The following is a 26,382-nucleotide window of genomic DNA, read 5'->3' as shown; positions in this document are numbered from 1 at the left end:
GACTGAGTGCCAGCAATAGAGACCTTGCACAGACAGTGCTGAGCAGTCAGCAAAGCCCAAGAAGACTTTACTCCATCATGGATGAGACGTTCATCCCACATTCCTCTGGCTCGTCTGAGTTTTATTTCCAAGTCTTGTTGTACTAAACAGTTTTTCATCAGTTACAAGGATGTTGTGGTATAAAACTTCATACAGATGCAAACATCACCCCTTGGGAGCTTAGTGGGAAACCAAGTGTGTTCATTCCCATTTATTTCTAAGCACTCATCACAGCTCACTACTGAAGAGACCAGAAAAGGCTCCAAAACACCACTCTGACCTACAACTTATAGATGTGGACCGAACAGAACTAAGATTTAGGTCTTCCAAACCCAACAGAAAGTATTTTTCCCCTTGGCCACTTTGTTGAAGAATGACTGCACAGAGGAGCAAAACTGTTCTTTTTCAAAAGCACATTCAGCAGAATGACTGACATGTAGTTCAAGCTCTCCCTAATCCCTTGCTGAGTGAGAAAATCACATGCCAAGGGAACTTATTAGTATGCAGAAGAAAGCAGGATTTATTAATTGTTGTTGTTTTGTAATGTATGTGAAAATACATTATTTTCACAATACCTGATTTATGGGTAATTGTTCTGTCTCTCTGAGACTTATCTGTCCAACATGATTGACAAATATAACACAATTTGTGACCTGTTTTACCTTTATGACCATAAGAAAACTCAACATCTCTCCTTCTTCACTTTCAAAGTCCTGATTTAGGAGGCTGAAACAAGACCACTTTGACAGCTTGCCCCACAGAGGTATTTTTCCCTCCACAGAAAAAAAAGGTGCTTTGTCAAAACGTCATTTCTGAAGTTCCTCTAAATACCATTTTCTAATCAGTTGGTGCTCCTCAGTTTTCACTCCCAGAGATTTAGCAACCAAACCTCAAAAAAAAAGTTAGCAAGCAAAATCACCAATGGCCTCCTGATTCGCTTCCAGTGTTTTTAGACTTCCTATTTAATGAAAAGATAGACAAGTCTGTAGAAAATAAGTAACAACTCAAGCTGACTTCAGCAGCTGAAGAATGAGTGCAGAAACCAAAGCTACAGACATATTGCTATGAAGTTGGTTTGTAGAAGGTAGAAAAAAGAATTAGTTTCTCCTTTTTTCCTTCTAATTCGGTCTTTTGGGTATTAAACGAAATTATATTATGCAAACAAGTAAAAAGGTGTGATGCATAGAAGATGATACTTTATAATCTGGGCCTGGCAAAGCAGTGTATACAGAACCTAGTAACAAGAGTAATCGTTTCATTGCCTTTTGACCTGTTTGACTATTTATAAAAGCAGTGGAATTCAATGAGTGCTTTTTAAAGATGTTGTTTGTTTGACTGAAAAATCTCTGCATGATTTATTTCTACCACCCCTACTTTTGATGAATCTTGTAGTTATAATTGAAAGCAAAGGAAAAACTGCATGACAATAGTAAACAGATTAAAAAAAGGAGAGTGAAAGAGTGAGGGAATGAAAAATGTTTGTCGGCAAGAGAGTTAATGCTATAAATGCTAACTAAGACTAAACTCCATCTCGCACAACTAAGAAGCAAATCTTACTATTCTAAGACCACATAAGGAAGCACAGAGCCAAAAAATCTCATACAGGAAATTTAAAACTGATCAGCTTTAAAAAAACTGTCACAATTTTATCCTTACTCTTCTCTTTTAGAGAAACCATCTCTTCAAAACACCAAAATGGGTGACCTCCTGTTTGGATTTTGGCAAGATGAACACACATCTCTAGATACATCTAGCACAAGTGGGAAGGGCTGTGGTTTAAGTAGGTCAGCATGCATTCCAGGCACATATGTAAGCTTTCATAACACATTTACTGTATAAAATACAGTGATTTAATATGGATATAGATTTTCAAGCCACTGAAGACTTGAATGCTAAAGTATCTTCTACCCCAGCAAATGTAGAAGAGCCAGGAAGAATCTTATGTGTGAGTCTTCAATCATTAAAGACTGCAACAACAGAAGAGCTGTAAAATATATATATGCATATATAAAGATATATATGTATGTAGATGTTAGAGAAAAGCAATAACTGTGCTAACAAATTACCTCACTTTGTGGGACTGCCACAAACAGCAAGACAATCATTTCATGCAATGCCACGAGTTGCAATCCATACATCCCATCAAATGCTACGAGCTGGCAAATAGCTCCCTCCTGAATCAAGCAAAGCAACAAAACTGCTTTGTCACATCATCAACCAGGCTGAACAGAGGGTCTCTGCATAGGAAGCCTGACAAATGCTTTTGATACGTACACACCTATGGACAAATGAGGGGGCATATTGACAAGAAGAGCCTATAACTTGATATTCCCACACCCATTAGTTACTTTTATAGCCAGTAAACTTGCTGCCTCCTTGTGCCAGGTGTGGTTGTCTTCTGAAGCCGCGATAAACCATTCAGTTCACTAATCCCACAGTTTCACAGCAGAAAGCTACCCACTATTTCCTATCACATCCCAGTTTTCTGCTAGTTAAAAAAATGTTAATCAGCTCAGAAAGGAGCACAGCCCATGGGAATAAGATAGCTTTCTTTGCTGCTGACAGGCTGTGGGGTGAGCTCAGCCCCTCTGACTCCATGGTGCCCATGCACACAGCCAGCCCCAAGCTCAGCACACCCATAATTTGCCATCCCCTCCACTCCAGCGAGACCCCTTCACATCACATCTGCTTACAACCCTCTGCAGATAAAGCACATCTCGTTAGTCTGTAGTAAAGCACATTTCATTAGTTTTTAACAACAACTCTGCAAAATCAGATGGGTGGATGATGCAGCACTGGGACTGCACAAACCGAGGCCAAGGTTCTGGTCCCTCACATCTTCTCTGACAGCAGGGCACAACCATCACATCTGAGTTGTGCTTCACACTGAATAAGTTCTTTTTTTCCAAACTAGTTGTTAGTTCAATTATTTACTGTAAGTGACTCCCTACATAAAAGCTTTTCAGCATGGAATAACACTCTTCATTGTTGTTTCCATCTCTGAATCAGCTACGCAGCACTCCTAAAAAATAGAAGGAGCTCTATTTTTCCAGAGAGAGTAAAGACAGCAAAATCTTATTCTTCCCAACTGAGAAGAAAAAAAAGGAAAAAAAGACAAATTATTTTTAGATTAGCACTGTTTTACATTTCTCCCCAACTCTGCAATAAAGTTTTATTTTTCCCAATTACAGTTAGAGTGGTGTACTCCTGCAAAACACAGCTGTTGGCTTGGTATTCACTTGTATGCAGTTATTGCACTGCTTAATATAATTTCACTTTTTTTTAAAATACAGTAGTAACAGAGGAAACGAGATCTAAAATGCATCACTCACCTGTGACCCTTTTCCCCTGCTTACACACCATGTACTTGTTTCATGTGCTTTAATCAATAAATTGTCTCCATGTCTCAGATGGTATATTATGTAACACAAATAAACAGCATAAAAGCCAAAATGAAGGATGAGAAGTCAATTTTGTGCCCATAATTAAGAAAAAGAATCAGAATCTCACTTTCATACAGTGCTCTTGGTACGCACAAAAAAAATATAAAATCTTTTAACTCTTGTCTGCTCTGGGTTGATCCTTCCACGACTTCCTGTGTTTCAGTTCCATAAGAAACACAAAAACCCAACAGAAATTACTACTGGATGAGGCAGTAGAAGAAAATTAAAAACTATTGCAAAAATAAGTTGAAAATGTCAAAATTGGCTGATTTAAAGCATCATAGTTTAAGTTTCCTTAACCAATGTTTCAGTGTAACCAATATTTTAATAGATTAGCACTGAAAGTTCATAAGACACCACCAGGTGTTCCAAAAGAATGCTGAAAGTATTTCATACATTCCACTCACATTCCTGAAAAGATGGACAACAATTATTTTAAGTTTAAAATTATTTAGTGTAGTTGTAAATAAAAGAACATTTCTGGTAACATTACAGAGGTTGGTCAGGTTTCTTTCAACAGCACTGCATTGCACAGAGAAACTACTGTAATTTATAAAAAAAAATAAATTAATGATCCCTACTTATTTTCTTGGTTCAATTACAATTATTTTTAAGGTCTTTTGCTGTCTTAGAATCTACTACAGGGGAGTATGCAGCCAAAAATCTGGACACCTTGGACATGAATAGAGATTCATAAATCTTAAAATTTTAATCTTTTCCTTCATTGATACAGTAGATTAAAGCCCAACTTCCAACATGTTTCTGTAATATCAGTGCAGTTGCAGTTCCTTCAATCATGGCAGTTGCATCTGAGTTAATACAATTCTGCCCACAGACACTTACATGCACAGATGATGGGAGAGCAATCTTGCCTACAGACCAAGGTTGCCCTTAGGAATACAAGTTACCACGAAACACAGTCGAGAGCAATTTACCCAAACTTTCCCATGAATCATTATGAGCTACAAAACATTTCTCAATACCCTGTAGCAAATTCAGGTCTTGTAATGTAAGTATACACCATTAAAAAGATAAATAGTTAAGTCAGAAGCTACAGCTTACAACAGGAAGAATGAAGGAGAAAGACCATTCTGTTAATGACAATTGCCTCGAGGCTTTGGCTATCCAAATTGAAACATTTCAAACCTTTCTCCTGATTTTCTGAGGATCTCCAGTTACAAGGAAGCAATTCCTCACAGCTGGCTGCTACTGTCTGGCCTCTGTGTGTTTGCATGGGGACAGAGAGAGTGAATAGACTGTGCAGATGAAAACACTGATTTATGTCTAGATTATTCAAAGTCTGATAATTACAAAGCATCCAGAAAACATAATGGATTTCTTTGCGAATTGTATCAATACATTTCCATACAAACACTCTGTATTTTGACAGCTGGTCAGTAGGTCAAGTTTCAGTATTTCACAGTAGGTCAAGTTTCAGCCTTAATAAAAGCATTGAACTCAACAATCAAAAAGGGAAGCAAGCATTTGGAAAATGAGAATTGCTCTTTCTAGCAACAGAGAGGTGTGGTTTTTCACTTTTAAGAATTCCCAAGATTATACAATTGCAGATGTACACATATTAACCTCATTTTTGCCTGGTGGAAGAAACGAGCACAAAATGGTTACGTAGACCTCCTGTCCAACAGTTCAAAACAAGATCCCAACCTGTTTCCTATAGCTTTGACCTTATCATTAGGCACCAGAGTTGTTTTTGAGAGCTAAAAGGGCAAAGGAAATTACTGCCTCTGGCAATATCCAAAATACACAGCCTGCTGGACTGCACAGCCTGGGTCTGTGCAAGCCAGCTGCAACTTTCTACTTAATAATTATGCCCACAGAAAAGAAAAAATGTTACTGGATCAATATTCACTTAATGATAGCAACCTCCATGTAGTAATGTCCATGTACTTTTCCATAAAGGTCTACTAGAGAACACCAAACTAACACAGGCCCTCCATCATCTCCCTAAGGAAGAACCTACATACAACTCTACTGCAGCACAAAGATAGAGCTACAGCTCATACAGACACCTGTGTTCAAAATCCATTTGAATTGTTTAAGAACAACTTGTACAAGGTCAAGTCTGTCCCACTCTTCACTGCACACACTTTGTTAGCAGCCTGATATTATTTCACCAGTAAGTAGATTTGTCACTTCAGAACTGTGTTTAACCACAAAAAAGGCAACCTTCTTGAGGCTGCAATTGTAACACAAACCCTAGCCCACTGTCTTTCAGCAGTAATGACAATTTTCAGAGGGCTCCCAGACTAAGAAAACATGACTTTATACCTGGAACTAGGTCTAAGAGCTCAAAATTTTAGGTAAATCTCTCTAAACATGGCTGTAGTCTTGAAAGCCTGCACAGGACAGGATGCACATGTTTTCTTCCTTTAACTAAAACGCTTGATTTGCTTCCATTCTTTTTGTGTTTCTTTTTAAAAGTATGAAATACATAGAGATAAAACATGTAAGATACAAATCTAACCCATATTGAGAATAAAGTATGCAAACTGCATAAGTCAGCCTTCATGAGCTCAAGAGTTGAGCCAATGTCAACTCCTATGTAGTGACAAGGGACCTCAGCCCATCCTCCCCCGTTGCCAAGCAACCATTCCTGTATCCTTGGCTGTATTCATCAGCCATTAAGCACCATCAGGCTCCCTTTCTTTCCTCCCTCACACAGGCTCCCACTCTCAGAGATGTAGGAAGGGGAGGGGGAAGTTAAACAAGATGACTTTCTTTCCCAGCAGAAGCAACATTCTGAGTTTTAAGAGCTAATACATTTTAGCCAATTCACACAATTCAGATAATTGTTTTGTAGTGAAAGATGCAGCATAACTGTAAGGTGCAGTTCTAATAGGAACAGGGCTCTGTTAAAAGTTGACATTAATGGAAATCTTCTGGAATATCTATTATTAGACAGCGGTGATCTCACGCTGACAGTACTAAAGTGCCCTTTGAGTTTGTAAAAAATAAAGCAAGAGATGACAGCTTTTTAACTCCATAAGAATGGCATTCAACATGAGGAAATGCTATTCTAAACCTTGTTAAGATAAATAAAAAGCAGCTGATCTCATAAGCAGAAATGTGTTACCTTTAACTTATTCCATGGAAACAAAGCAGTACCTCAACCACTGGAGGTGGCAATCCACTGCCCCTAATTCCCCAGCCCTGGAGCACAAGTCTCCCTTGCTGCCCATGCTTAAGCCACAAGGTAACTTCCACTTGCAGGTACTAGCAGGGAAGTCCTGCAGCCATAAAGGGAGCTGGGCAATGCAAGTGAAGATGAAGATTCTCCCCCTCCCAGCCCCAGGTTAACTTCAGCCAGAGCAGCTCTCATCCAGCTCCTCACATGGCACCCAAGGGGAAGGGGCTGAGGACAGAGGGGAAGATATGGCTCCTTCAGCCAACGTTCATTCTTGTATCACATTAATGCTGCCATCAAACAACCCTGTAATACATCCTTGCTATTTCAGTCTTGTTATCTCTCTAGTTTTCATGAGACTGAAGTTTCATAGAACTCCTCAAGTGAAGAAAAATATTAACACATTGAAAAACATATTTCAAAGCTCTAAAATAACACCAAATATTGCAAACCCTGCAATTCTACAACAGGGAAACCCAAGATTCCCAGAGGTCTCACTTAAACATACAATTAAAAAAGCTGATTTGTCTGTCTCTTTTTATTTTTGAGACCACCATATGAACATGTTTTCATGTCTGTTAACCATCAGTGGAGAAGGACCTTGATTAGAGATTATTAGGATAAGGATCATTCACAAGGCTGGAAAACATAAGAATGTATGTAAGGACAAAGAAAAGGCTAAAAGAGCTTAAACTGATATTTAAGTGGAAGCTCAGGTGTGATTAACTAGCAGTCAAAAAAACTACACCAGGATCAGAAATGTCATAGCATAAGGTTGTGCAGGTAAGCAGGAAAAAAAGAGCTATTTTCAATGCTTCCAGCTGATTCAGACAAATTGAAGAAATAAACAGGGCAAATGTTTTCCAACAGTGTTAACTGTTGGGCAGTTTTCCAAGAACCATGAAAACTTTTCCATCACCAGAATCTTGAGGACTAGAGTCTTTTGCTCTAAGTACAAAGCACATGCAATGTAAAGAAACAACTCTGATGTCAATAAAGTAGATCATAGAGATGATTTTACAGCACAGAAGGAAACATCCTGACTAGTACTGCTTGCTCCTTGTAGCACAGAAGCATTTTTACAGACTCATGTTTCACAAAATTTTCCTCTGGTTGTGTCCACACAGGTCAAATTTGATGATTCTCTTCTCATTTAGAGACAAATTTCTGTAATTTGCACCCAAAATATATAGCACAAGGATTTTATGTAGCCCTCTCCTTCAAATTTTATTTTATAATTACTTTAGTATAATAAGTATACTCATGCCTGTTTGCTAATTAGACAAATGCAATACTGATCAATCTCTACACTGCATCAATACCATGACAGGAATTTAGAGAAGTTCAGGATTTGCTAAGAGTAAGACATTCTGGTGATCTGCAAGTCCTTGGGTGTTTTCCAAGTATCTCACATTTTAAGTTTTAATATCCACTTGTCTGGAGTCTTGCTATAGTAACATGTGCATTTAAATACTGTTCGGATCAGTAAAATATGAAGAGCAGATTACTTAAATAATTCCACAGTCCTCATTGAAAACTTCCAATTCTCAAAAAGTCCTTAGAAGAGGACCATAATTCCCATCCTAAAGGGAATGCAACCAAGACCACGATACAGTGTCAGAACAAAATATAAAACAAAACAACAGTCTTCTCCAGCTGTGGGTTGCTGTGAGCGCTCCTCTTGGAAGTATCACAAACAGCTTTACTTTGGTCTCCTTTTAACAGTAAAACTGTTGAATCTGATTTGCTTCTAGAAGTACTTAATGCTTAAGGGCAAATCCTGGGCCTTTAAACCAAATACAGAACTGAACATATTTTTACAGTGAATATTTCAAAATTATTGTGCTCCTGGAACTTGGTTCTATGGCACATGCCAGCATCACAACCCTACCACTGGGATATGAAGCAGCATATGGTTCCTATTATGTCTAACAATATTGGTTAAATTTGAAGAAAGCTTTGCTTGAAAATAACACTTTTTGAGTGCACAAATCTCACTGGTGCCTTCATCCACAGACACAGCAGGGTAAGTGGAGCCAAAAAGTTTCAAACACCGAAAATTACCCGTTCTGAGTGATTTCACTGAACGAACAAGAGATGCTAAACAGTCAAACAGGGTATGGCCATGATAAAGGATTACTGTAACTGTTCACAAAATTATTAAAATAATTCTTTTCTGCAATGATTTCACAAACAAAACCAGCTTGCCACATCTTAACATGAAACACAGTAAGTTAAACAATTCTGGAGGAGAAAGACTAAAAATATGCAGTGTTAGAGGATACCTTTTCCATATACATGAGAAATCAAAGCATATACATATATAATGAAAGCTGTAGAGTGCTGAAAATTAGTCTCTGGTTTGGGTCTTACTTTCCTACAGCTATTTAATTACCCCTTCATCATTTTCACTGCCTTGCTCTCTATACCAAGAGTATGGTACCATGAAAGTAAAATCAAGAAGAACAAAATTGTGAATTCCCATTCTAGCAATTTTGTTTGCAACTGAGCTCTCAACATACAGAAGCTGAGTTGCAACCTGATTTTCAATTATTTATACTTTGTTGCCTTTGTAATTTCATATTTTCCATTCAATTAGAATGATCTCTCCTTCATATGCATATTCAGTTTTTAGACAAAACCAGATGCTTGCCAAGGCAGCGTGTAAGACACATAAGTGTTCATGCCACTGACTGTCATTTTGTTTAATTACTGAAGCCTAACCCAAATTTCTGGCTCGTGCTTGCACTTTATTTTGACTAAATTTTAAGTTTTGCAACTTAACTCCTTAAAATACTTTCTTTCTTTGCTCTGAGAACATAGTATCCTCGCATTTCTTTCAAGCTCAATAACATTTATGATAAGAAAAGTCAGAAGAGGTGTTTGATACTTTTTTTTTTTTTTTTACATTTACCTTAAAGCCAAGATGGGATCAGCTTTGTAGAGACTTTGTCATGAAGGCATATTTTCAGTCTGGCCTCTACACAAATTCTCTGCAAGAGAGCAACACATCACACTTTATAATACAACTCACTGAAACAGAAAACTAACCATTTTCAATTATATAACTTGTAAATATAAATAGAAGACTCATTTTCCTGACACAGCAGCAAAATAGAACATATTTTTAAACACGATGGTCCTTATGAAGTATTTTTCTTATTTAAAGAAGCAAAATGACTGCCTAAAATGTTAAATTCAATGTCCTTGCAACCAGCAAGGTCTGCTCCATGAAGCAGCAGATTCCTATTCAGGGAACTTGTGGTGGCTCTTCTACAAAACACTGTAGAATAAACCATTGCCTTGGTTATCCATCACTAAACTAGAAGTGTTCTTATTACAAAAAAAAAAAAAAAAAATTATTATTCTGATAATTTCAAATTTTCATCTATTTCCCACTAGCAATCTCATTATCATGCATATAAATCTCCCTTCTTCTTTTAATGAAATTCAGAAAGTACCAATGTGTTCATTCCCCAAGCAAAACAAGGTAGCTCAGCACACATTTAAGCATTCTCTGTGTACATCACCGAAACTCAGTACCAATCAAAGCTTATTATAAAGATTCCACAGATAACTCCACTAATAAGCTTCTACTATTGCACTGAATAAATTATTAAAAAAAGAAATGGAAGAAAGGATCCACAGTAATCAAGTTTGTCATAACTTTCTGTAAACACAACCATACTTGGGCAGTAAAGAAGTAATATTTAAAAAAAAAAAAAAATAGAGAAATGCACTGTGACTGTTGTGACTGTTTAAGAAAAGATTGGATGTGGCACTCAGCGCCATGGCCTAGTTCACATGGTGGTGTTTGGTTATAGGATGGACTTGATGAGCTCAAAAGTCTTTTCCAACCTAACTGATTCTGTGATTCCCTGACTTCTTTTCAACATCCAGAATGCAGAACCCACTGAGCTCCTCCAGCACTCCTTTTGTAGGACCACATCCAGCACTAATCCAAATAAACAAATAATGCACTGAACTAGCAGGAGTGCAGTTTCCATCTCCTAGACACCTGGTTTTAACACACATTTTACTGATCCATCATAAGGGCTGTAGCACCCATGTTGCAACAGGCTTCCTCTTGTGCAAGTAAGAAGGTGGGAAAGAGTGGTTGGGAGATGGAAAGGGTTTGGGTGAGAGATGAACTGGCTTCTACACCTTTTCCTAGGTATGCATTCAAAGGTCTGACCAAATTCATCTTGAATTAATGGGTGAAATAAAAGCCACAAAAGAAAGATTTTTAAAGATATTCCTGAATTTTCCATCTGGGAAAAAAAAACAAAACAAAACAAACACAAAAAACCAGAAGCCAACTGATGGTAATCTAACTATTCATGCTTCAGTTGCTGTTGTAATTGTGTTCAAGGTAACCTTGCAGAGTCACAGCTCATAAAAATGGTGGAACAACAGGAAGACAACCCCTTTATCATTGTAGATCTGAACCCTGTCAGAGGTGCTTAAAGTAACTTGGGCTGGGAGAAGCCTAGGAATTCAGATGGTCCAACTCCTCATTTAAAGCAGGAATAACATCAACATTAGATCAGGATGCTCGGAGCTTTATACAGTCAACTAAAACTAAGAAAAAAATACCAGTCCTAAAGGAAATTCATGTTTTGCCCTTCCAAGACCCAGACCCATTTTCACAAAGACAGTTGAAAATGAACTGCAGCAAAGCAACAAAAATTCGAAATGAAGTAATGATGGATTTACTGAGTTCCAAAAGTCACATTTCCTTGACTGTCATAAATACAATATTGTACTACTTCTCTGCAAATCAACACCTTGAGACTATAATGCTCGTGTAAGCAGAAATTACAGTTATGGTCTTACTGGGCAAGACTAAAGGAAGCTGAACAAAACAACCCAAAAACCCCCAGTCATTTCCCTGGACCAGAAAAAAGACTTATTTGCTCACAAGTCTCAGATAAAAGCTTCATGTTAAAACATTTTATCTTTCTTATAGTTTTACTGCTCAAAAGATGAACTATGAGATTAAATCCAATCTATTAAGCTCTAGAGACAGTCACATGCCATGCAACTCATAAGACTTCAGGGTCTGGACATAGTGGAAGTTATTGAATATATGAGGGAAGCATTTCAGAAAGGCATTAACACTAATAGGGCTTACATATATGTATCAAGGGAAAAATATCTGCTAAATTATGATACTACTCAGTCATGACCCAGAGGTACAGAAAGTAGCCATCTGTATAATTCCATAGAATTCTCCTAAATTCACCCACTTAGAAGGCTTTGATTTTTTTCCAAGCATCTACTGAAAAGAAAAATGTGAGGAAAAAAAAAACAAAACAAAACCTCAAATCATACACTAATCACAGTGAAATATGTTTGTGTTTTACCAGTTTGAAGAATAGGCATGGAGGTAAATTTAAGAGACACAGAATGGGGGCTTTTTTGTTTGTTTGTTTAATTTAAGCAAAAAAAGAACATAGTGAACAATTCCCCAAAACACCAATAGATTGCAGTTTCATCCAGTCTCTCCCATTTAGACAGTGACGGCAATGTTTAAAACATGCAGAAAATTTTAAGGTTTTTCAGCCACCATGACTTAGTAACTGCAGGCTCTCGTACCCCTGCATCTCCTAGATATGCAGTTGAAAATGGACAACAAGAAGATTCAGGATCAGGGAACCGAAAAACAGGGTCATGCATCAGTTTTCCTTCTTACCAGATAAAGTCACTTATTTCATTACCGATCACCTTCCCGGGCAGGAATGACTATGTTCATCATATGCTTCAAAATTTTTGTTCATGGCAAGTGTATCTAACTTTTAAGCAGCTAGCAAATTTACAGATAATGACTCTGGAGTAATTTCAGTGGGGAAGCATTAGCCCAAGGAAAAAAATTCCTATTCACAAATTCTGAAGAAATTATTCTCTCCTCAGCAAAGTTTATATTTGAGAAAGTAACTATTTTTGTTGGGAGAGAATATTGCAAATTGGAGCAGAAATCCCATTTCACTTAAAATTGTAATTCCTGTGTTTCACATGAGGCTCAGAATTCAGTGGGTACAGAAGGCAGGAAGAGGAGGGAGGGACACAACAGCTCATGGATTAGATGTTGCCACTTCTGATCCATCATCACACTTTCTCAGATTATGAGAATGAACTTTTCCCAGTAGTACATTTTATGCTTGACAGATTACAGATCAGTTTACACATTCACAATTGGAGCACTCGAATTTTACAAAAGTTCAGGTCTTTTGAGACCAGCATTTGTTATATGGCTTGACACTGAGTCAAGAGAAACATTCCACGAGACAATGCCAGAGACACTTTCTGGCAATGAAATGGGTGAAGTCACAAACTCCTTAATGATCTCTGCAGCCAGCCTGAATTTAACACTTCTTCTTTGACTTTACAGCTGGCTCAGAAAGGTCATTAGACTATTATATTCACTGTTATGTAGAGCAGCACTATACACATGTAAAGTTTCTATAGCAACACTTTCTTAATTCACTCTTTAAGCAAAACACCAATTAGCTTTTTATTATAGCCAATTAAAAAAATCTGCACACTAATTGACAACCTCTCTACTCGGAATTTAAACTTATGCAAAAGAAAATTGCAGTGAAATTTTCCATGGTAATGGCTTACTCCCTATTCTTCCCTCTTAAGACAACAGTAAATTATTTCTGACCGGGGCTGAGCATTTATTTTCCAATCTGAACCATTCTGACACAAAGAAGTAACCTATCCTGATATGCCTTAAATCTTAGTAGAGCCCAAAGATTACAGGTTTCAGAAAAGCATCAGAAATGTAATCAACTCACTTATTTCTGCATCACAGGAAACTGGGCATTGGCCTGTGCACCTGGAGATTGTGCAAGAGGCAGCCAGCAAAATGTTTCTTTTTCAGAGTATTTAAGCACATTGAGCCAAGTGAGAAAGATGGCAAAAAACAGTACTGAAAGTCAAATTCAGCAGGGCAGCAGAGACATTTTTGTTTCCTTCTTAATACTTAGTATTGGTTTATTCACGTCTTCAACACAGCTGGTGATGACAGCTTCTTTGTATGTCACTTCAAGTAGCAAATATCAAGATAAATTAGTTAGAAACCAGTCAGTGAACATAATATAAAAAGAAACACATCGTGATGCAGAGTACCACAAGAAGTAATCAACAACAAAAACTAAACTGTCCTTCTTGGTAAGATCTTCTGCAGGAAGCTGAATATAAAACATCGTCCCCCTTACAGTTTTTCCATGTGAGGTGTCGGGATTCACCTCACTAATAAATAAATAAATACACACAGAACGAAGTAGCAGATGGCTCCTCTGACAAGCTTGGCATGCCCCAATCAAGAATTAATGGTACCTGAGGTATCAGTAGGTCTGCTGGCTCTTAAGGATAAACTACAGAAACTACTCTTATTCTCACCCTCTTACACTTATTCACAGTCATATACTGCAGCATTAGCACAGAAACCTAAGGCATCTCACAGGTTATGTGGGGACACCAGTGCAGTAACTAAAAGAGTTTCCCTTCAAAGGCTGACAAACAGAAAGAGGGGTTAGAGTGGTCTTTCAAACCTACCACTGTAAAGGAGAGATCAAGGTACTCACATGCAGAAGAGACCACTAAGTGTAACCTTGAAGTTGCTGCAGCATGAGAAGACCATCTGCTGCAAAGTCACAGGGTCTGGAGCACATCAGTGAGCTATGCAGAACACTGGGACACCAGAGATAAGGGACCAGAGTTAAACACCAGGTTCTTTAGAGGGGTAAACTCCCAAACACAGTTTCCTGAATTGCCAGGAAATGGGAGCATATTCAAGCTGCAAGCCTTCCAAGCCAAGACCCCACTGTCAGATGCACAGCTCTACCTCCTGCAAAGGCACTATTAGTCCAAAACACAGTGTACAGTGTCACACACAGAATGGGGACTAACTGAAACTAATGTTAATGTTTTCTGTCCCAAGACTTGGAAGATTTCTCCCCTGGTAACCTGCAACTAAAATATGTGTCAGTTCACACGCTCGTGCAGCGAACGTCTCTCCCTTATCTGCCCTTGACAGCATTGGAGGAGAAAGTTTAGAGCAAAGTTTAAAGGCAGCTGGTAATGGCAGAGCTATTCATTGGCAGCAGTCAGCATCACCCACAGCTGCTTTCCAGGAATCTGCATTCCCAGGATCAGAAAGGCTGCAGCTGGTGACAGTCACTTTTCAAATACATCATCACCAGGTATTTCTTTCTTACTGTCTCCTCTGCTCTTTGCCCGCTCAGCCTGATCTGAACAGGCACGTCCATGTGGTCAGACAGGTGCTGTGTGATAGGAAAACCCTTGAGGGAGTAAAACAACAGATATGGTTTCTGGCAGCCTCATCCCCGCCAAGAAAACACCTTCAGTGGTCTAAAATATGAATCCAAGCCAGCTGTGCAGCCATCCCAGCCTTTGAAAAAGCAGACAGTTCACAAGTGAAGAAGATCAGGTAGGTAGAGGCTTCTCCTCTGTATTTCTTGCTATTGTGATCAGTGTTCAAAGTATCTTCATTGAAAGAACAATTTGCACATCCAGCTGCAAGTAAAGGATACAGAGCTATGTTCCACTTTAAGACTGCAGAAGCAACACTTTTTTTCTTGGATTGTTTTTTTACTGTTTCACAGGAGGGCTTGCTGCAATTAAATTGTCTTTGTCTAGGTATAAAAGCTCAAAATATTCTGCTATTTCCAAGAAGTAATGAGATGGCTTTGTTGCACATCTAAATTACTCACCCACTGTTACAACCTACCATAGAACTAAAGCAAATTAAAGCAATAGCTAAGACGTCATTTCAAGCACAGATTTTCAACAGTTTTGAAACATCCTTTTTGACTCCTTTAATTTACTTTTCTGCTTTTGAAACACATAAAACACAGAAGCATGATTCCAGTAAATTTTGATAACTGCCATAGATTTCTCCCACTCTCTCAATGAAGGAAAGTATTTCAGAAAAACCTTCCATCCAAATTTATCTTTTCAATTTCTGCACAATCCCGTGTTGGCAATAATATGCACCCATACCACCGGATGATGAAAAGAAGAATTTAAAGGAAACTGTAATTTTCCTGCAATGTTTTTCAACCTCTGAGAAGGGATGACTTTCTCAATCCAAAGTTTGGACACAGAACCTGAAATCAAAGTGACTATACAAAAGATATTTTTCTGTCTTCATGTCTTGGTGAAGAAAGAAAAGTATCAACTTTATGACCTACTACACTTCAATAATCTAAAGTCACTACTGCCAAACCTATGAAAACCCAGGTTTTATTACTATTCTTTATATAATATTAATATATAATATATATTGTATTTATAGAAAATACATATTTATTTATAGATGTTATTTATTATATTAATGTTTGAAGCAACTAAAATGTTATCCAAATATTGATATTTACATACGGTTCTAATTCTTTGTATTCAATTAAAGATGTATGGCAAGATCTCTGTCTTACAATCAGATCAAATAGAAAATAGTGAAAGTTCTCCTTCCTTTGTGCTTTCACAATTCTATTTACTAGAAGGTTGAAAGTTAGGTGTAGATTCAATACTTTTTATAAAACTTCAACCTTGGTTTCCCAATTGCTACATCTGTAAGCTCTGAGATCAGAAACCTTGAATAAATAAAAGTTCTTGGGCCATGGCATGGACAGAGGAATTACTGCATCTTTTAATTTTCATAAGGTCTCCCAAAACTCATGCTTTTTTTATCAGACAAAATAAATACAACAAAACTCCAGTCTTTCTACTGAAAATTACCAGCTCATTACTACAAGTGTTGATAAAATTTTGCCATTTTATCATTTCAAAGTTAAATTCAAAGACCTAAAGATGTTAGACCTAGATTAAGCCTGGAAAAGTAGCACGGGTTTCCAAGAATCCCTCCATCTCACAGTCAGGAAAATTTGATCAATTAAAATAGAATCCAACACTGAGGAAAACACAATTAAAAGCTTCTGTGGAGGAATAACCCTGTTTAAAAAAAACAATCTATCTCCCCCTTCCTATTGCTTTCATCTAAAACTTCCAGAAAGCACCTAGTCATAGTACTTCTATATATTAGGGGTAGAGCAGCATATATTTATATTATATGTATGAGAAAAACCAGTAGGTGCAATTCAGACCTCAGCAGCACATGCAGCTTGATGGATGCACTGCTCTGGTTGGTGCCAGGTTGCAGCTGGGAATCAACAAGGAATTTCAGTGCTACCACGAGCCCTTGTGGCACCTGAGGGATCCCCTCTGCATCTTTGGGCCTCAACAAAAGACTGGAAGAAAGAAGAGCCAGCACAAGTCACTGTGTGAAGAGCAACAGGGAACTTGGCATTTTGCTTTGTCTTTGAGATAAGAACTCCAACAGTTTGCCTTTATATATTTGGATAAAAATAACTGAATATCTACCACTCAAATTAAAGGACACAGATGGCTGCTTTGAACTGAAAGAAAAGGCCAAAGAAACTGGCTTTAGAGTTACAAAGTCCTCTAAGAATAAGCAGCAGAATGTTGTATCTTTGTTGGGTGGAAGAAACTGTTACCTGCCTTCCCTGCTCCTAATGGGATTCCCTGGGGTCTCTTTTTCACCAGTTTCAAAAAGTCAGTCTTTGTCTCCAAGTGCTTCTGGTCAATGTTAAAGCCACAGTCTGCTCTTTGATACCAAGACAAAAGAAGTATTTGCCAGTTTAGACCACCACAAACTGAGAATAAGCCCCACTGCAGCATTTCAAAGCAGCAAGTGCATAGCACCAGATGACCAAGGGAGGGTAATATCCCGAAGGAGAGCAAAATAACTTGCCATGATATGCTGCTCAGTGACACATTTCACTTCCAGCCTGGCCCAAAATGCCTTGAAGTTTGCAGAACTTCCGTTGATTTAACAGGTTTTGGAATATGTCCTTTACACCCTCTAAAATTATATTAGGAAAGTAGTATCAGTTTATCACGTTCAGTGGGCACACACACCACATTTTATCTTTAAGCTTCTCTCCTTTAAGGAGAAGGAAGGTTCACATTCTCAGCAAATTCAGACACAAGAAAAAAACACAAATGAGAGGAAGGGCAGATTTCTCAATGATAGAACAAAGATGACAGGTTCATAATCCAAATGTTTTGTATTTTCTCCCTTGGCAAAAAAAAAAACCCAACACATAGATAATATACATTATATTCTTACTTGTATTCTCACTGATATTTATTCCAGTTGTGAAAAGCAGGTGTCTCTCTCTACAAATAGACTGAATCATAAAAAATAGTAAAAAGTCAATTTCCAGACTTTATAACTATTTTCATCTAATAATTTGTTGTATTTTGCAAGTGCTAAGATATAACCTCACCAAAACTGGGTTTATATAGCATGACTATAGATAATCATCCATCCACATTTTTATTAAATTCCGTATATCAGCAGAGTTCATAAATTGGAAATAAATAAATAAATAAATAAATATAATTCCAGTGGAAACATATCATACTGGAGGACCACGGTTTTCATAAGGAGAAAAAACTAGACCACACCTCTCCATCTTGCCCCAGCACACAGGCAGCCAAATTTTAAACATCTAAACAACTCCTGGCTCATCAGCTGCTATGTGACATGTGCTCAACACTACAGAACCTTCAATCTTGATCCTCCAGTTCTGTCCCTACTGGAAGAGGGAGAGCTCAGGGGCTTCAGCACCAGCTGTGGGAGCTTTATGGGAAAAGGGACTTTGGGTGCTCAGCAAGTTTAAAATTTCCTACTGAGTCCAGGGAATCACAGAGGGTGTGTGAGCCCAGGACAAGGTGATTCAACCCCAGAGCTGACAAAGAACGTGGGGACAGTTTTCAATACATTTTTTTATAGCAAAATATTTTGTGGTGTAGAGATGCATAAAGTAGTAATCAATGAGCTCGTTCAGGCACGTTACACACACTGCAGTAACTCAGAGCTGTTTGCTAATGAAACCAGACTGCACCCAAGCTGCCTTATCCTGAGTTATGTTTGGTATTTCTGACCAGCCCTAAATTGTGCTACCTCATCTCATCCTTCAGAAGACATCACATTTAGGTCATGTCACGTTGTCACAAAGGGGATGGGCAGGGAGAAGAGCCTCTTCTTTCCTCAGAAGTGACGAAGTACTAGAGAGAAAGCTCCATCAGGGGTGACCCTTCTCTTTCTCACTGCTTGGGATCAGGAGCACTCAATGCCCCCGATTCAACAAGAGAGAAGATGCACGACTCCAACTGATTCTGCCTGGAGTCCAATGGCTGGGACAGGCCATGGATGTGGGACCTACATCACACATCTATCTTTGCCCCTGCCCAGACAGACACTCTGCTCTTCTCAGCTTCAGTCCATTGGCACCTTCTGGTCTTCATCCTCCTTGAACAACCGCAGCACAGGGATATCCATCTAGCGAACCACAGCACTAGCAGTCTACCATCTGTCCAAGATCAGAGCAAAAATAGGAGCTGATTCATTTTGAACAGTTCAGCTACACTGAGTTTTGCTGACTTATTGTTGGTCAGCATATTTATTATGCTAGATATAAATAAAACATTAAATACTGTACTCAAAATAGCCAAAATGGCCTGCAATTCTCCTACTTCCTGAGCAGATTAAATGAGTTTTCACTCCAGTGGATTTCTCTTTTTTTTTTTTATTATTAAAGAACCAATACAAGGAAAAGCCATGACTAACTACGCCTTTACTAGAAAAAGAAAAAGGGAAAAAAAAAAAGAAGGGGAAAAAACCAGGAATAGCCAGGAGATTATACAAACAGACAAACTTGCATTAGTGCTGTAAGAAGAATTCTGTGCTATTGTTGCTGTTGCATTATTTTGGTAATTCAATTAACCTCTGATGTTGTCAAATACAAAATCAGGACTGGTTTGCACAATGAGTACTTACACACAATAGCTACACAATTACACAAATTTCTATTAGCCTATGCTATCAGTACCCTCAAAGTGAAAGGGTAAAAATATTTTACAGCAGCAATTATGAATTCCTGTAGTCCAGGAGATAAGTATTGTAGATAGTGTCCAATAGCAATAAATAATTCTGAAATATCATTTTCTTTGTTTCTAAGTAAACCCACTGCACTACTGCATTGTATGTTTGAAGTAAGCTGCTGCCAAAATTAGCTATGTCACCAGCAATGATCAATAAAGATCATATTGATTTAAGAGCACACATTGCTTAAAGTCAATGTTCCCACAGATGGGACAGAGGCAACATCAGAATTACAAAGTCCTAATTAGTTCAGCAGCTGAAACAAAAATCCTATCCTAAACCATTCTACAAAAGAGACTTATAAATGAGAACAAAGCCTAAAGAGGGTACAACAAACAAATTGGCTAGTAATGCAAAAACCAACGTTCTTCTTCATGATTGAAGAAACGTAAAATAAAATAATCCTAAGACCTGTAGCAATTTTACTTTTAAATATTTATTTTTTAACAAATTGCAGATCTATCTTGCCTTGTTGAAAGGGCACAGAACAGTGACTTATAATGGTTCCAAACACAAAGCCTGATTCTCTGTTGGATAAATCAGGAGTAGTCCCAGTGGAAGTAAAAGGTACAGTGGTGTTGGTGGAGGGCAGGTCAGGCACAGCCACCAGCAGCAGTGTGATTTACGACTCTCACTGCCAGTATGTCTGTGAAAGGATCAGGAAAGCTCTGATTGCCTATTATGCATTATTAAGACACAGATCAATACAGAAACCTCCAGGGGCCACTATCATGCACTGCACGTGTGATTTAACCTTCTGCAGACACACTGAGCGAGCACTGGAAGCTGGTTTCTGCAGTCCCATGGCCAGGGCCTCTGCTGCTCCTTCCAGGGCAGATCCTCCTTTAGGTAGGACACGCATTTCTACCTCACCTTCTTCCCCTCGCCCTCTTGGACTTTTTTTTCTTTTTTTTTTTTTTTTTTCTTTTGTTTTGCTAACTAAAGCTCAAGCCTAGTTTTTTTTCTAACAGAGTCACAAACTGTATCCTTTTACCCAAATCCCTGTTTTCAGCAGATTTCCAGGACAGTCCTCACATTCACAACTCCACCTAGCAGCAATGGCTCCGCTGATGACACGCCTGAACAGAGTTTTCCCACCTCAGGGGTATACACCATAAATTTGGTTACTTTAAAGTATGTCCTTTCAGCCTTTGCCTCAGCCCATTGCTTCTCAGAAGGGAAGTAATATATGGGAATAGAGTATGGAAGTTTGCCCCAAAAAAGGCTGTTTGGACTATAATGCCCAATGAACACTTGACAACAAACAAACAGATGTGACTCCTGCTTGCTGTGCCAGGCACAGCCATCACACCTCAACTCGTGCTTCTCCAGCTACACTCACTGCCATTAAATTTCAATTTAAGCATTCGGGGGCTGGGCTGGTAGATGGGATTGTTTCCAGGCAGCAACCAAATGCAAAAGGTGCCAGACTCCAGCTGGAGCCTCTAAACGTTACTCTAAATACCAAGAGTAACCTGTTATTTCTACATGTTTTTTCAGCTGAGGGATTGATTTTAAGGATCAGAGAACAGAAACAGCTCACTTTTGAAAGATAAAAAGGAAAATATTAGGAGCTCCAGATGCTCAATAATTTTCTTCACAAGACAGGAATACTGCTTAAAATTATCCTCTCTACCAAACAGTATTCTTTTTCTTGAAAACCTGAAAATACAGGTAATTTCTGAAGAGTAGCATATGTCACAAATACACGTAACAGCACCACGCTGTGAGACTCACACCACTTTGAAAGCAGAGCTGGGCAGATTTGGGTGATTTACAGTAAGCATAGTTAATAACTTACAATAATCGTGCTTAGCATCAAGCTCAGAATGAACTGCTGCCAAACTGACAAATGTGGCTATGAAAATTGATAGCTTTGAAATTTCTTTCAAGGTTCATGCACAGAAAACCTCGCCAGCAGACATGCAAAAATCAAAATGCTTTTAAGAACAACAGTATTCTGCATACGACTGAATTAATTAATTATCTGAAAATCATCCACCTAGAAAAAAAACTATCTCCATCTTTGGTAACTGTCTATTTATTTCCAGCACAGAAATAATTTTATACATCAGGGAAAAGGAGGATACCAGATTTTTTCAATCTTTTGAAGGGTAGAAATAAGTATGGAGAGTAAAGATAAGTCACTCATTTGAAATAGATCTTCAGGCCGTAAAACATTTTCAATTGCAACACCAATACAACTCCCATATGATTTGCCTTCTGCCTCAAGTTAAGTGACCCTTAGTATTAATTCATACATTAACCTCCTACAGAAAGGAGTTTCTCCTCCATCCTCTTAGAGTTATTCTTCTAGACATAGAAGAATGTGCATTATAAAGAGTTAAGCTCATAATCATACCAGAAAAAAACCAATAAAAATAACAAAGCAATGCAGGTTCTGAACATTGGATACTAAAGGATGAACTGGCAAGAAGAGAGAATGGAAAAGAGTGGAAAAAAGTTCTTTTCACACAGCTTACAAGGCAGCCAGTTCAGTCTACAGGCTGGATTGCTGAACTATCTACTGCATGGCATCTGGCTCCACATGCCTTCCACTGCCAGATTGTGATCCTGTGGGTGAAAATTCTGAATTTCTCAATCCAAGAGCAGATGTTTCTACAGGTTTCTGAACTGTGATTTCATTAATTCACCAATAACAAACACAAAATCTCACCATAGCATGCCTGCTTTCGGGGAAATGGAGTTAACAGCACAGCAAAAGCACATTGGGACAAGAAGGGTTGGGGAAAAGCAGCCAGAAAAATACGTAGAGGCCAAAGACGAGAACAGAAATGGACCCAGAGAGCAGTAAGGCTCATGGCCAGCAATGCTCTCCAAAACTCTTTCTGCAGAGCCTGACATACTCCACACCATTAACTTCTCCTGCTCATCTGGAAGCACATGTGAACCACACTAACAAGGTGTGCATCCCTCATCCTTATCTAAAGCAGGCATGCCAAACTACTAGTGGTTTTCCTCTTTCAAAGATAAGAAGTAGGGTCTTTTCATAGATCTGTAACTCTCAGGCTCATTGCTTAGGTGCTGGTCAACTGTGTGAGTATTGCATGATTGATTAGAATTCTTCAGCCTGCCTGGAAAACTGAACAATAATTTTAAAAAAAAGGAATAATATTGCAAAGTCAAGCACTGAACAGCCATGTCTTTTAAAAATATAGATATACATATACATATTATTGTTATATGTATAGATATAGATATACATATACATATACATATTATTGTTATTACTACTATTATTATTACTTTTATTATTAATTTCTTACATCATTCTGTGCCCTAAATTGAAGTAATTGGGGGTAAAAAGAAAGGTGTTGTTGCCTTGTTCTGTACTTCTCTTGTTAGTACTCTCTGGTGAGAAAAAAAAAAGACAGAAAATCTGATTCAATAGGAAAGCAATTGTATGAAAGCTTGAAAAGAGCATATGGAACTGGAAGAAAAATTATACCATCTTATATTTAACATACACATATCCTACAGAAAGTTGAATCAATATCAAAGATGGATTAAGTGTTTCTGACTTGATTAGCTGACAATTGAAACTTCAAATGAAAGCATTTCTTTGTTTTGAAACTCCTGGAGTTCTTAAGTATTAGAGGGGGAAGAGGAAAGTGGGTGAGGGCATGGAGGAGGAAAGTGTGAAGGACGGTAGGAAACAAAAACAACTTGAATGCTGAAAAGCACTGCAAGAGAGATGATGACTGCCAAGTACAGCAACCAGTCCCATGGAAAAAAACTTCAACTAAGAATACTCCTGTGTAGCAGGTAAAACAGACTGCACAGCAGTGCTGTGTGCAATAAGATGCAGCAAAACAGCACCACTAGTACACAGCTGGGTGTGAACATACAGTGCTACAGCATCATTTTATACTCATATGTCACACTTTCATACAGTTACCACTGTAAACAGTGCAAGCTACTGTCTGCCTTCTATAGTTTGAAACTGCTGATGCTGTTTAGCCAACTTCTGCCCTTAAAATAATACTCAATTTTTCCATAAAATATTTATATTAAGCTTCTAGCACAGGTTTCTGCTCAGGGTCCTATTAAGTTCTCATGACGAACTCAGTCAACATGTCACGTGCTCAACCTTTCAAACTCTGTTTCTTTCAGATTGCATAAAAAACAGAAGAAAACTGGAAGACCTGGTTGCACTTTTAAGTTCTCACTGAATGAAACCATAACTGATATTAAAGCATAACAAAAGAAGTAACATGCATGCACCAAAATTAAATTAAGCTCCAGTAAGTGGAAGATATTACTCCGGCATGCTCTTAATTCATCCATCTCCTACTCTCCTACACATTATCCAACCTCTGTGCCAAATGGGATCATTCCACTATGGCCCACACCTGCTGCATAATTGATTGTTTTGACATTAAATGTTCATGCCCAGCAGCACACATCACATCATCTCTGTGACCATGGGAATGTGATCTTTCAGTCGCCAGCCTGCCAAAACTTCCACAAAAGTCAACAGCAGTTGTGCTCACATGAAATGTGCCCAGTGTCTCTGGTTTTAAGCTGATCCCAGAATTTCATGGCCTTTAAGAAACACTGTCTTAAATTTTTCTTTACGGCCTTATTTCCCTGGAAGGGAAGAATATACGACGACTTGCATGATTGAGATCATTTGAACATAACCTCATGTTTTTACTGACATTTGACAATCCTCACACCTGGCAAAACATTATGGAAACTTATATGGAAATGATTCCATTGGTAAAGAATCTGGGTAGAAATCCCAGCTGTCATATGAGAAATATTTAGAGGATTATGGGTATCTTAGCCGTTTATTAAATTATACTTCCTTGATACAGGGCTAATCATGAAGACTAATACAGTCTTGCTGATTTTTTTTCCCAAGGAGGCAAGTGAGATGTATTTTACATTTCTTCAATTTATATGTATACTTGTGATAGTCCTACTGCAATGCTGAGCAAAGCAATACACCCTTGCTTCATTCCACCCAGGAGTACCCACATCAGAGCAAACTTCGGGTTGTTTTGCCTTTTTTCCCTCCCCTTTCTTGATTATTGGACAAGTCTAGAGCTACTAAATTTCTGAATTCAGGCTCAATTAACCAGCATCTGAGCTGTCACAACAAGCACATAGAATTTGATAAAGATGCTTCAGAACTAGAATCCCTCTTTCTTTATTACCTGGTGTTTAGCAGCTATACAAGTATCTCACCCTAAATCACTTAATCATTGTTAGTCAAATAACACCTGATTGCACAGCAAGCTGAATTCTACCAGGGAAGTCACACATTGCTCAAGCACTGAATATAACTCACTGTACTGAACAGAACTGCAAAATATATACAGCCACACACACCATATACAGAGCTCTGCCACTGTATAGCACACTGTAAACCCTGAATTACAGATTAGAAATATCATAGTTTTAAATAGAATTGGTCAAAATAGAACTGGTGGAGGATTCAATAAAATGGCTTACCACAAGAGAGCATACTTGCATATAGAAACTGCTCAACAGCTAGGGAATTCCAGCAGAGGATTTTAATTTTTCTTTGTTAATTAAAAGATGGGCTAACCTGCGTATCATCATTGAAACCAAGGACTTTATCAAAGTGAAAAGCCCAATTAGCATCAGTCCTCTTTGGATGTATAGGCTAACATATCCCTCATCAGCTCAATAAAAACCCAAGGGTGCCTCTGCTCTCCAGAACTGCAAAACTAATAAACAATTTCATTTAATTTGAAACAGACTATAGTGAGATCCAGTTTACCTCAGAGTAACAGTGGATTGCATGCTTTTCTCCAGGGCACGTGTGGAAAAGTAAGTATTAAAACCTAATGCATCGAAAAGTACACTGAAAAGACTTACATTTACAAACAGAGGAGAGAGTATGGCATATTTATCTAATTTGAAGATCACATGCTCAAAATCTCTCATGAAATGCATCGAAACATGTTTCTATAACATCCTCTAAAGTAAGTTTCTTGGTTGAACTAAAATGGCACCCAAAAAGTAATTTTTGTTATTATTTTCAAGAGATTATAATAAAGTGCCATAGCTTCCTCTGGTATCCTGGTTGTTTCCATCACCACCAAATGGACTGTCCAGTGTGAAAAAACCTACAAACTGGGAAGAGATTTCACTGTTTTGTAGGGGACTCTTTCACTGCTGGAAAGAAAATGCCTTTCCAATTCCAATGTTCTTTCTTGGGCTGTGCTTCAATTACAGTGCTATTACTGTATAACACAGTGGTTAAAACATCTGACCCGTGTTAGTTCAACCAGATATATTTTTGATGCACCCTTAATTGTTACATAAATCCAAATGCACACAGCATTTTTCCTTCAAGAGGAGAACAAAAAGAAGCAAGAAAAACAATAAAAAAATCCCAACTTAGAGATTATCTCATTGTATGGCAGAAAAGCCTCCAAATGTTATAGTAATAGGCAACAATAGAAAGAAATATATTTTGGATGCACTCAGAAAATTTTAATCAAAGGGACTTACTATCAAATAAGTAGTGACAATAATGTTTTTCTTTACAGGTTAGCCCTAATTCCTGCAGCCTTTAAAACTGTACTAAGAACTAACAACATTTTGCTGATGCTGCCCAATATGAAAGTAACTTTTCAAAATTTGGCTCTGAACACAATTCTCTCTAGATACTCTTAAATCCTAATACTTGACTTAATGCTGGTAAGTGAGGATCAGGACAATCAGCCAGGACACTGAGGCCAAGATCAACTGGGTTA

At 38.1% G+C, this 26,382-nt stretch overlaps 1 protein-coding gene across 1 annotated transcript in view; it reads right to left on the bottom strand.

Moving 5' to 3' along the window:
* Window positions 1-26,382, bottom strand: part of NAALADL2 (N-acetylated alpha-linked acidic dipeptidase like 2) — a 470,164-nt gene that overhangs the window by 339,318 nt on the left and 104,464 nt on the right. Inside the window, 1 exon segment of the mRNA XM_032698178.1 lies at window positions 9,542-9,620. The gene's annotated coding sequence lies outside the window, so the exon portion shown is untranslated.

The sequence above is a fragment of the Chiroxiphia lanceolata genome, chromosome 10 (genome assembly GCF_009829145.1).
Source record: "Chiroxiphia lanceolata isolate bChiLan1 chromosome 10, bChiLan1.pri, whole genome shotgun sequence".
In the NCBI taxonomy this organism is placed as follows: Eukaryota; Metazoa; Chordata; class Aves; order Passeriformes; family Pipridae; genus Chiroxiphia; species Chiroxiphia lanceolata.
This window is presented reverse-complemented; position numbering and strand designations above follow the sequence as displayed.